Genomic DNA, 13,606 nt, shown 5'->3' on the forward strand with positions numbered 1-13,606 from the left:
ACATAGCTTACCTCCCAACGAATTCCTACAGCTGTGCCTCCCACGGACTCTCTCTCTGAAAATATCACCCCATTCAGCTTGCATCCAGTTCCACTGTGCTGAACATTGGGGCATTGTGGGATATGCAGTTCCACTCCACGGGACTGCACGAGGATGCTGACCACACCAAGGGGGCGGAGTATAGAAGTTAAAACAACAGAGGGGAAGGACTGTTTTTCACTTCGCAGCGGTAGGAGCAGTTGGAGAGGGGCGCTGAGGAAGGCTGGTTTTGCCGAAATGCATTTGCCTAAACCATCTGTTCAATAAAGTGCTCCTGATTGTCTCCCTTTGGGTCACAGCCTTTTTCTTTGGAGGAGGTAGCTGCTCAAACATTTATGCGCTAAGCCAGTGCGCATCTACGTGTACCCCCGCGGCAAAAGTTGGTCTGGACTTTCTGGCAAGCTCGGCTGAGCTGTTTTTCCTCCATTGCGGTAGCAATAAGCTCCAGTACCCACCACGACGCTTGGCGGAGACAGCGGCAGGGGATATCCTATCCTCTAATTGGGTAACCAGGATTCTGTGTTCACCCCCGCAAAGGATTCCAGGCAGAAGGGTAGCAGCGGTAAAGAAGGGAGACTCGAGGGAGCACGGAGTTGTTTCACATGGCTTACCTACCAACGAATTCCTACAGCTGTGCCTCCCACGGACTCTCTCTCTGAAAATATCACCCCATTCAGCTTGCAACCAGTTCCACTGTGCTGAACATTGGGGCATTGTGGGATATGCAGTTCCACTACACGGGACTGCACGTGGATGCTCACCACACCAACGGGGCGGAGTATAGAAGTTAAAACAACAGAGTGGAAGGACTGTTTTTCACTTCGCAGCGCTAGGAGCAGTTGGAGAGGGGTGCTGAGGAAGGCTGGTATTGCCGAAATGCATTCGCCTAAACCATCTGTTCAATAAAGTGCTCCTGATTGTCTCCCTTTGGGTCACGGCCTTTTTCTTTGGAGGAGGTAGCTGCTCAGACATTTATGCGCTAAGCCAGTGCGCATCTACGTGTACCCCCGCGGCAAAAGTTGGCTTGGACTTTCTGGCAAGCTCGGCTGAGCTGTTTTTCCTCGATTGTGGTAGCAATAAGCTCCAGTACCCACCACGACGCTTGGCGGAGATAGCGGCAGGGGATATCCTATCCTCTAATTGGGTAACCAGGATTCTGTGTTCACCCCCGGGATCGATTCTAGGCAGAAGGGTAGCAGCGGTAAAGAAGGGGGACTCGAGGGAGCACGGAGTTGTTTCACATGGCTTACCTCCCAACGAATTCCTACAGCTGTGCCTCCCACGGACTCTCTCTGTGAAAATATCACCCCATTCCGCTTGCATCCAGTTCCACTGTGCTGAACATTGGGGCATTTTGGGATATGCAGTTCGACTCCACGGGACTGTACGAGGATGCTGACCACACCAAGGGGGCGGAGTATAGAAGTTAAAACAACAGAGGGGAAGGACTGTTTTTCACTTCGCAGCGCTAGGAGCAGTTGGAGAGGGGCGCTGAGGAAGGCTGGTTTTGCCGAAATGCATTTGCCTAAACCATCTGTTCAATAAAGTGCTCCTGATTGTATCCATTTGGGTCACGGCCTTTTTCTTTGGAGGAGGTAGCTGCTCAAACATTTATGCGCTAAGCCAGTGCGCATCTACGTGTACCCCCGCGGCAAAAGTTGGTCTGGACTTTCTGGCAAGCTCGGCTGAGCTGTTTTTCCTCCATTGCGGTAGCAATAATCTCCAGTACCCACCACGACACTTGGCGGAGACAGCGGCAGGGAATATCCTATCCTCTAATTGGGTAACCAGGATTCTGTGTACACCCCCGCGAAGGATTCCAGGCAGAAGGGTAGCAGCGGTAAAGAAGGGGGACTCGAGGGAGCACGGAGTTGTTTCACATGGCTTACCTCCCAACGAATTCCTACAGCTGTGCCTCCCATGGACTCTCTCTCTGAAAATATCACCCCATTCAGCTTGCATCCAGTTCCACTGTGCTGAACATTGGGGCATTGTGGGATATGCAGTTCCACTACACGGGACTGCACGAGGATGCTGACCACACCAAGGGGGCGGAGTATAGAAGCTAAAACAACAGAGGGGAAGGACTGTTTTTCACTTCGCAGCACTAGGAGCAGTTGGAGAGGGGCGCTGAGGAAGGCTGGTATTGCCGAAATGCATTCACCTAAACCATCTGTTCAATAAAGTGCTCCTGATTGTCTCCCTTTGGGTCACGGCCTTTTTCTTTGGAGGAGGTAGCTGCTCATATATATATATATATATATATATATATATATATATATATATATATATATATATATATATCACTGAAAAAACCATAGGTTATAGACCATATATAGTTAGGAATTAGCATTTACAAAACCTTGAAAATTCACTGAAAAAACCATAGGTTATAGACCATATATAGTTAGGAATTAGCATTTAAAAAACCTTATTTTACTCACACAAAACCATTGAAATTCCATATATAGTTAGTTGCACTAACTATATATTGCGCACCCGCAATCCACTGCTGATGATGTCACATATTACATCATTCATGACATGGTCAGTGACATCACTGATGACAACATCCAGTGACTATGTTTCTGTAAAGTTAAAATATGTCTTACATATTGAAGAATGAGTGGATGTATAAGTGTCTGGACGAAGGATTTAGTAGGTGCATGACTGAATGTATGAGTGAGTGATTAAATGTGTCTCACTGAGTGCATGGGTTAGTGACTAAACTGTCTTAATTTGTGCATCATTATGTCTGTTGTTCTGTAAACTGCTGCATGTGTTGATCAGTAGCTATATGAGTAACTATATGGGTTATTGATTGATTGCCCAAGTATTTGCATGGGAGACTGAGTGTGTGTGTGGCTGGATGGGAGGTGTGTGACTCTGTACAGATCAATGTGTACTTGTATCAATGATTGTATAAGAGAGTAAGTATGTGTTAGTATATGGTTGAAAACGTAAGGTGCTCTATGTTTAACTGTATAGAGTAGAAAATGGAAGTGTGATTGATTCTTTACAGGACTGACTAGGTGTGTGAGTAACTCCATGGATGAGTGGCAGAGTGTGAGTGTCTGTATAGGTGTATGAGTGCATATGATTGTGTTGTAAACATGAGTGATTGTATGTATGAATGATTGTATGGGTGAATGAGTGAATGTGTGTGTAGACGTAGGAATCAGTGAGTACGTATGTAGTAACTAGTATTGGTGTGTCAATGGTTTCAAAAATTATACTCTGTTTTTAACACTGGGTGAAACAGAGGTTATATTAAAATGTGAGGAGATGCATTGTATTGTCACATGAATGATATCATCAGTGATGTGGTCATTGATGTCAAATGAGATGTCATCAGTGATGTCATTTGAGATGTCATCAGTGATGTCATCAGTGATGTCACTGACCATGTCATGAATGATGTAATATGTGACATCATCAGCAGTGGATTGCGGGTGCGCAATATATAGTTAGTGCAACTAACTATATATGGAATTTCAATGGTTTTGTGTGAGTAAAATAAGGTTTTTTAAATGCTAATTCCTAACTATATATGGTCTATAACCTATGGTTTTTTCAGTGAATTTTCAAGGTTTTGTAAATGCTAATTCCTAACTATATATGGTCTATAACCTATGGTTTTTTCAGTGAATTTCAATGGTTTTTTAATAGCAAATATCATAAGCTGTCGAATGTCAAGTACGTGGTAAGAATTTTTTTTTTCGTGTTTATGCACACTGATCTGCTTTGATTGCTGCCCCCCACCCCTCATTTCTATTAGGAGTACTCTCTCTTTGCAGATAGTGAAGGGTAGTTAACGCAGCCCTTTCCCCCTTTGTAATCCGTCGTGCCTGCTTCTCTCTCCATTTGATTGATTGTTCTCTTTGGTTCATTCTCTATTTACAAACAAGCACAGAGTCGCAATACTCTGTTTAGTCTTTGCAGATAGCGAAAAATCGTGTAAAAAAACAAAAGGAATCGAGCAAAATCAGTAGGCCACTAATGGGATCTCTTTTTGACCTCGCTAAAATAGAAACATTAGGAACAACCTGTTGAAAATAGCAATGCGTATGTACATAAGCGGCGTTCATTTGTGTTCACAGTACCCCTTGTTGATTGTTTCAATCGAGCATTGAATTGTTCGATGTTAATTCTCTTAAGGATCTTCTCTACCTGCAAACGAGGAAGAATAGGAATATTCTCTCTCCCTTTGCAGATAGTGAAGGGTAGGTAACGCAAGCCTTTAACACGTCGTACCTATTTCATTCCTCATTGATTGATTGATTGTCCGAACATTGACTGTTTGGGAATTAGTTCTTTTTGGAGGTATTCCCTGTTTGCAAATAAACGTAGGAAAATCTTTGCAAGTAGTGAAAGGGTACGTAATGCGGACCTTTCTCCCCCGTTGTAATCTATCATGCCTATCCCCACTGATTGATGCACCTGTTTCACCCGGACCATTTACTAGACATACGTCATCTGGCCCGACCAGAGAGCACCCCTAGTGAAAAGGACATATGCAATAATAACGAAGTGATCACTGTATCCTGTTAACAGAAACTTTAGCATGAAACAACCTGGAAAGAAAAGAATAGGAAAACGAAAATCAGTAGGCCACTGATGAACATGAACTTTTATTAAACAACGAACAAAGAAACGATAACATAACGTAATGATAAAACCTATTAATGTCCTAGAAACAAGAAAACGTTAAAATATGCCAGTGGTGAGAGACCAGAAAAACAGTAAGAGAAACCAAATCACCCCTCGCTGTCCCACCGCCTGCCACGCCAAAAAAATCGATAGACTAGGGAAAATGCAAGTCAGTAGAACATCCGCCCCCACTCTGGAAACTTCCAAGGTGGGGCAGGGTTCCGGCTACGCCCAGCCGGGAGCAGCCCATATAAGGCAGGTCCTGCTGCCACGCCTCGGCCAGGAGATCCTAACGTAGGGTGTAGCCGGAGGAGAGGCCGAGACCAACGGGACCCGGCCAGGGGATTGCCTTTACAACGCTGAACAGTTGCAGGGGGGGGGGAATGTCTCCTCGACCCTCCCCTCTCTCTCCCAGTCCGGCCGCGGTGGCCCTTGAGAGTTGCAGGTAGTCCCGCCACATGCTCTTCCGGTCCGGCCACCAACGGTCGGGGGGCCGAGGCCGACGGAATCCGGCTGCAGCCGATAAACCAAGAAACCCGTTCATGGGGCCAGAGCCAGGGGCGTCCGGCCGACATCCACCGGAAGCCCGGCCCGAAGACGGACGGGACACTTCTTTCTTTTATAATGGCTGCGACAACACTGGGGGGGGATGTCTTGCACATGCCTCCGACCCCCCCCTCGTCCTCATCGCCTGGTCCGGCCATAACAAATCTCAAGCGAGACGCCGTGGGGTGCACTGGGAGGGAGAGACGGTGCGAACAGGCCTCTCCCGCCTCCCCAGTGTAGGCTTCCCAGCTGCACCCTCAGCGGTCCAGGCGCCCGGAAAAGAGTTCTTCCACTGTGGCCATGCTGCAACGTCTCGCCCGGCAGGGTGGAGCCCGTCCGTTCATTTGACCCCGCGATCGCCAGTAGCTACCGAACTCTCAAAATGGCGGTCGACCTGGCAAGAGCGGGCCCAGCATAAAGAAATGGCCCGGTCACTGGTTGACTCCACCACCGTAGTCCTCCACGACCTTGAAGATTCTAGAGGAGCCGCGGGAGTCTCCCACCCCCGATGGGGAATGACTGCCATGATCACCCGTGGAGTGACGAAACTGTATCCGCGGGACGTCGGCGCCAGCCTCACTTTGAATTACTAGAATCCTGCAGACCTCACTTCCGGTGAAAGCACAGTGTGACCCGGTAGGAAAAATTGTTGCACCCCCTCCCCTTTTTGACTGATAGTTCAAACCACCGATCCTTTCTTTGCCCTTTTAACGGAACTTTGGACTGCCTCCCCCTCTTTTACATTTTCTAGAGAAAACAAAACATTAACCACTACATTAGCATAGCAGTTGACACCAGAACTGTTTTCAAATTGAAAACCAACAACATCTTCAACAGAATCCTTTTTGTTTCTGCTGTGACCCTGCTCCAGCACAGGCATTGTCCCCAGCAGTAATTCTGCAATGCCGGTAAGAATAGCTGTGGTGCCTACTGGACTCACTCACCCCCGCGGCGCCCCACGCCGTTATTTGCTGGGCGGCAACTTGCTAGACATCACCTTCGTGACATCCAGATTTCAGCGCGTTCTGCTGCCTTGGAACTATTCGCACAACAGACCGCTACTGACAAGAATATTTCATTATTGGTGCTGTCAATTTCAATAAATCTATTGGATAATTCAAAATAAATTGCCACGGTCTCTTCGTTGTTTAAATGTTTTTACTGTTTTTGTTTTGTTGTATATATTTATATGTTATTAAAGTTTTATATTCCTACTACTTTGTTGGAGTGCTATATATTTTTTATGTGACACATAATTGTAAAAACTTTGATGTACAAAGAGTCATTCCTGGAATCTTCCGCTTCAGGCTCGGTCCCCTCCCCAATCACAATACAGGATAGTTTTCAGATAGTAGGAACACGTGTGGTGTGACGGATCTCATCGGGTGTGGGCCTTGATCTACTATAACTCCTTTGAAGAGGGGTGATTCTTTACAGCTGGGGCCATAAACTACATCTGCAGGGCTAGCTGATAGCCTGGACAATCGGACACAGAGGAAGAGGAGTGTCACAGGGTGCGGTAGTGAATAGGGCGAAAGGGAGGTGTCGGGCGGGCACAGTGTGATTCTCAGGGAAGAGCAGCGCAGATGGGGGGAGGTTTATTGCCCATGCATAAGACAGAGAGCGGGGGTGACCAGTGCCTGGGGAAGATGCTTGCGAGGGTGAGGAGCCATGCTACGAATCGACAGCGTGCAGAGAGTGGGTCTGGTCAAGACATCTAAAATGGCTGCCGTGCACGACAAAAGTGTGGCATTTCAAAAAAGGCAAGATGGCGCAGACAATGTTTTTCAACACTTCCTCATTTCCTTCGAATCGAACGTTAACAGACGTTGGGGCATATTACCAAAGTTAAGCGATATTTATCGCTAACGATGCTTACCAACCAATTTTTTACCACTAAGCATCGTCAGAAATTATCGAAGATAAACCTTACTATTATCAAGGTTTATCGCAAATGCGATAATAAACGGCCGCAATGCATGAATATCGCTAAAAACTCAGCGATATTCATGCATTACCGAGCTAATACTCTTAGCCATGTTATCCCACCTCCCATTGGATAACATGGCTAAGAACTGCTCAGGGCAGGTGTTACTTTTTGGAGATATTCGCGCTTAGCGCGAATATCTCCAAAAGTTGGTAATAGGAGATAGATATCTTGCATGTTGTAATGCAAGTTATTGTGGTATATGGAACTCATACCATAATCTCTCAGGAAAGCAGAAACTGATCCTTTTGGGACCGCCTAAAAAGGCCTAGGGGGTGAGGAGTACTCTACTTTGCCCCCTTTTCACGTTCCGAACTATTTTATTTTACTCTCTTCTGTAATTACACAAAATACCAGCGATAAGATGCATCGGAGACACACAGTGAGAGAAAGGAGGCCGGAGATGAAGAAGACATGTCAAATACACATTGGAGATAATATAGTGGCAGAAGGGAAGTAAATATGAGTAAACTTACCATGTAACATAAAAATGTTGCACTCTATACTATAAGTCTCATTTTATACTACAATCACTTCGCTACAACCTCATAAATTAAAAATAAAAATAAATAATGTCTCAAACAATTTTTGATTTCTAAATATAAATTTATTCTTCAAAATTTTCTAAATTTGAAACAACTAGTAACATGTCCTCATCAGTAATTTCCTCTTCAATCATCTCATCTGGAATCTCCTCATTAAAAGTCTGCAATGATGATTCTTGTAACTCTATGGTCTCCAAACACTCGATAAATTCGCCATCAAGAGATTGATCAAAAAAATCATTCAAGTCATCTCCTCCTTCTGACAATATTTCATTATTGGTGCTGTCCATTTCAATCAATGTAGTGGAATCATTCAAGTCATCTCCTCGTGACAATATTTCATTATTGGTGCTCTCAATTTCAATCAATGTAGTGGAATCATTCAAGTCATCTCCTCCTTGTGACAATATTTCATTATTGGTCCTGTCCATTTCAATCAATCTAATGGAATCATACAAGCCATCTCCTCCTTGTGACAATATTTCATTATTGGTGCTCTCAATTTCAATCAATGTAGTGGAATCATTCAAGTCATCTCCTTGTGACAATATTTCATTCTTGGTGCTGTCCATTTCAATCAATCTAATGGAATCATACAAGTCATGTCCTCCTTGTGACAATATTTCATTATTGGTGCTCTCAATTTCAATCAATGTAGTGGACAATTCAAAAGAAATTGCCACGGTCTCTTCATTGTGAGCCATTTTATTTTGAAATTGCTTGCTGTAAATTGCAGAAAAAAATAATCACTTTCATTTATCGTTTTTAGTAATACATAATATAAAACTAACTTCATCAAGTATTTAGTATAACAGAAGGACTGCAAATAAATAACAGAAAACATTTTTCAAATTATCTTCAAGTGTACAACATAGTTCCCCTTACAAATTAACAACTCACCTTTTTAAAAGTAGCAGAAGTGTTAGTACTGTGTAAATCAAACACCAGAAATTCACCACCAAAAATTCCTCACAAATGTACCTCAGACAGTAGTATCACAAAATGGCTGTGGTTTCCTCTCATTTGACATATATACATAACCAATTAACTTTCATCACACACAAATACAAAACCAAAGTAACATTTTAATTGGTTCTAAATTTCAACACTTTCAAATGTGTTTTCCCCATGCAATTTTCCATAGGACATTTACATACGTCTACAGCCTGAATGGCTGAACGGAATTACACCAAACTTGGCAAAATGGTACATCAAACCTAAGAGGTCAGGAAGGATCTACTATGCCCCCTTATGGTCATTTCCCCCTTCGCTTTGGCCTCCTCTTGTCTCTCAATCCTACCGAGAGACAAGATGGCGGCCGCTACGGACTGTTTGGAATGTTGACAGACGCCGGAGAACCAATCAGCTTCGCAAAGCTCCGTAACGCGAAAAGTACGCGAAGCGGAGCGCTGTTACAGATATATATCTTTTTTTGAACGTTAATTTCTCAAAATCCACTGGAGCACATATATTGAGACCTAGCAAAGGCACATCGGGCTACCAGTCCCTAATATTTTGCCAAGTTTCGTGCAAATCCATTCAGGTGTTCGATTATTATTATTATTATTTTTTTTTGCCCCGCGGGGCCCTTTTAAAACCTCCACATCAAACCTAGGGGGTCAGCGAGGATCTACTATTCCCCCTTATGGTCATTTGCCCCTTCGCTTTGGCCTCCTCTTGTCTCTCGATCCTACCGAGAGACAAGATGGCGGCCGCTACGGACTGTTTGGAATGTTGACAGACGCCGGAGAACCAATCAGCTTCGCTTCACAAAGCTCCGTTGCGCGAAAAGTACGCGTCCTAGGACGCTGCCCGGTCCGCTGTTACAGATATATATCTTTTTTTAAACGTTAATTTCTCAAAATCCACTGGAGCACATATATTGAGACCTACAAAAGGCACATCGGGCTACCAGTCCCTACAATTTTGCCAAGTTTCGTGCAAATCCATTCAGCCGTTCGGGCTAAAAGTGAGGCCAACCGCCCTATGGAAAACTCAATGTTAAAAACACGTTTTGGGACCCCCCTTTTTTCTCGGCCCCCCCTTGACGAACCCCCCCAAATTTTCAAGGGCTGCTCAGAAACAAAATGTGCCATTTTCCTGAAAATTTCAGCCAATTCCGTCCACAAACGCCAAAGTTATTAGACATAGAATTTTCAAAAAACCCATAGAGAAAAAATCCTAACTATATATACCTACTGGCGACCGCCAGTAGGTAATATATATATATATATATATATATATTACCTACTGGCGGTCGCCAGTAGGTATATATAGTTAGGATTTTTTCTCTATGGGTTTTTTGAAAATTCTATGTCTAATAACTTTGGCGTTTGTGGACGGAATCGGCTGAAATTTTCAGGAAAATGGCACATTTTGTTTCTGAGCAGCCCTTGAAAATTTGGGGGGGGTTCGTCCAGTGGGGGCCGAGAAAAAAGGGGGGTCCCAAAACGTGTTTTTAACATTGAGTTTTCCATAGGGCGGTTGGCCTCACTTTTAGCCCGAACGGCTGAATGGATTTGCACGAAACTTGGCAAAATTGTAGGGACTGGTAGCCCGATGTGCCTTTTGTAGGTCTCAATATATGTGCTCCAGTGGATTTTGAGAAATTAACGTTTAAAAAAAGATATATATCTGTAACAGCGGACCGGTTAGCGCTCTGGTTCGCGGACTTTTCGCGCAACGGAGCTTTGTGAAGCGAAGCTGATTGGTTCTCCGGCGTCTGTCAACATTCCAAACAGTCCGTAGCGGCCGCCATCTTGTCTCTCGGTAGGATCGAGAGACAAGAGGAGGTCAAAACAAAGGGGGAAATAACTATAAGGGGGCATAGTAGATCCTCGCTGACCCCCTAGGTTTGATGTGGAGGTTTTAAAAGGGCCCCGCGGGGCAAAAAAAAACCAAAATAATAATAATCGAACGGCTGAATGGATTTGCACGAAACTTGGCAAAATATTAGGGACTGGTAGCCCGATGTGCCTTTGCTAGGTCTCAATATATGTGCTCCAGTGGATTTTGAGAAATTAACGTTGAAAAAAAGATATATATCTGTAACAGCGCTCCGCTTCGCGTACTTTTCGCGTTACGGAGCTTTGCGAAGCTGATTGGTTCTCCGGCGTCTGTCAACATTCCAAACAGTCCGTAGCGGCCGCCATCTTGTCCCTCGGTAGGATTGAGAGACAAGAGGAGGCCAAAGCGAAGGGGGAAATGACCATAAGGGGGCATAGTAGATCCTTCCTGACCTCTTAGTTTTGATGTACCATTTTGCCAAGTTTGGTGTAATTCCGTTCAGCCATTCAGGCTGTAGACGTATGTAAATGTCCTATGGAAAATTGCATGGGGAAAACACATTTGAAAGTGTTGAAATTTAGAACCAATTAAAATGTTACTTTGGTTTTGTATTTGTGTGTGATGAAAGTTAATTGGTTATGTATATATGTCAAATGAGAGGAAACCACAGCCATTTTGTGATACTACTGTCTGAGGTACATTTGTGAGGAATTTTTGGTGGTGAATTTCTGGTGTTTGATTTACACAGTACTAACACTTCTGCTACTTTTAAAAAGGTGAGTTGTTAATTTGTAAGGGGAACTATGTTGTACACTTGAAGATAATTTGAAAAATGTTTTCTGTTATTTATTTGCTGTCCTTCTGTTATACTAAATACTTGATGAAGTTAGTTTTATATTATGTATTACTAAAAACGATAAATGAAAGTGATTATTTTTTTCTGCAATTTACAGCAAGCAATTTCAAAATAAAATGGCTCACAATGAAGAGACCGTGGCAATTTCTTTTGAATTGTCCACTACATTGATTGAAATTGAGAGCACCAATAATGAAATATTGTCACAAGGAGGACATGACTTGTATGATTCCATTAGATTGATTGAAATGGACAGCACCAAGAATGAAATATTGTCACAAGGAGATGACTTGAATGATTCCACTACATTGATTGAAATTGAGAGCACCAATAATGAAATATTGTCACAAGGAGGAGATGGCTTGTATGATTCCATTAGATTGATTGAAATGGACAGCACCAATAATGAAATATTGTCACAAGGAGGAGATGACTTGAATGATTCCACTACATTGATTGAAATTGAGAGCACCAATAATGAAATATTGTCACGAGGAGATGACTTGAATGATTCCACTACATTGATTGAAATTGACAGCACCAATAATGAAATATTGTCAGAAGGAGGAGATGACTTGAATGATTTTTTTGATCAATCTCTTGATGGCGAATTTATCGAGTGTTTGGAGACCATAGAGTTACAAGAATCATCATTGCAGACTTTTAATGAGGAGATTCCAGATGAGATGATTGAAGAGGAAATTACTGATGAGGACATGTTAGTAGTTGTTTCAAATTTAGAAAATTCTGAAGAATAAATTTATATTTAGAAATCAAAAATTGTTTGAGACATTATTTATTTTTATTTTTAATTTATGAGGTTGTAGCGAAGTGATTGTAGTATAAAATGAGACTTATAGTATAGAGTGCAACATTTTTATGTTACATGGTAAGTTTACTCATATTTACTTCCCTTCTGCCACTATATTATCTCCAATGTGTATTTGACATGTCTTCTTCATCTCCGGCCTCCTTTCTCTCACTGTGTGTCTCCGATGCATCTTATCGCTGGTATTTTGTGTAATTACAGAAGAGAGTAAAATAAAATAGTTCGGAACGTGAAAAGGGGGCAAAGTAGAGTACTCCTCACCCCCTAGGCCTTTTTAGGCGGTCCCAAAAGGATCAGTTTCTGCTTTCCTGAGAGATTATGGTATGAGTTCCATATACCACAATAACTTGCATTACAACATGCAAGATATCTATCTCCTATTACCAACTTTTGGAGATATTCGCGCTAAGCGCGAATATCTCCAAAAAGTAACACCTGCCCTGAGCAGTTCTTAGCCATGTTATCCAATGGGAGGTGGATAACATGGCTAAGAGCATTAGCTCGGTAATGCATGAATATCGCTGAGTTTTTAGCGATATTCATGCATTGCGGCCGTTTATTATCGCATTTGCGATAAACCTTGATAATAGTAAGGTTTATCTTCGATAATTTCTGACGATGCTTAGTGGTAAAAAATTGGTTGGTAAGCATCGTTAGCGATAAATATCGCTTAACTTTGGTAATATGCCCCAACGTCTGTTAACGTTCGATTCGAAGGAAATGAGGAAGTGTTGAAAAACATTGTCTGCGCCATCTTGCCTTTTTTGAAATGCCACACTTTTGTCGTGCACGGCAGCCATTTTAGATGTCTTGACCAGACCCACTCTCTGCACGCTGTCGATTCGTAGCATGGCTCCTCACCCTCGTAAGCATCTCCCCCAGGCACTGGTCACCACCGCTCTCTGTCTTATGCATGGGCAATAAACCTTCCCCCATCTGCGCTGCTCTTCCCTGAGAATCACACTCTGTGCCCGCCCGACACCTCCCTTTCGCCCTATTCACTACCGCACCCTCTGACACTCCTCTTCCTCTGTGTCCGAATGTCCAGGCCGGTCCTAGGCTATCAGCTAGCCCTGCAGATGTAGTTTATGGCCCCAGCTGTAAAGAATCACCCCTCTTCAAAGGAGTTATAGTAGATCAAGGCCCACACCCGATGTGATCCGTCACAGCACACGCGTTCCTACTATCTGAAAACCATCCTGTATTGTGATTGGGGAGAGGACCGAGCCTGAAGCGGAAGATTCCAGGAATGACTCTTTGTACATCAAAGTTTTTACAATTATGTGTCACATTAAAAATATATAGCACTCCAACAAAGTAGTAGGAATATAAAACTTTAATAACATATAAATATATACAACAAAACA

Source organism: Lissotriton helveticus, chromosome 6 (assembly GCF_964261635.1).
Source record: "Lissotriton helveticus chromosome 6, aLisHel1.1, whole genome shotgun sequence".
Classification (NCBI taxonomy): Eukaryota; Metazoa; Chordata; class Amphibia; order Caudata; family Salamandridae; genus Lissotriton; species Lissotriton helveticus.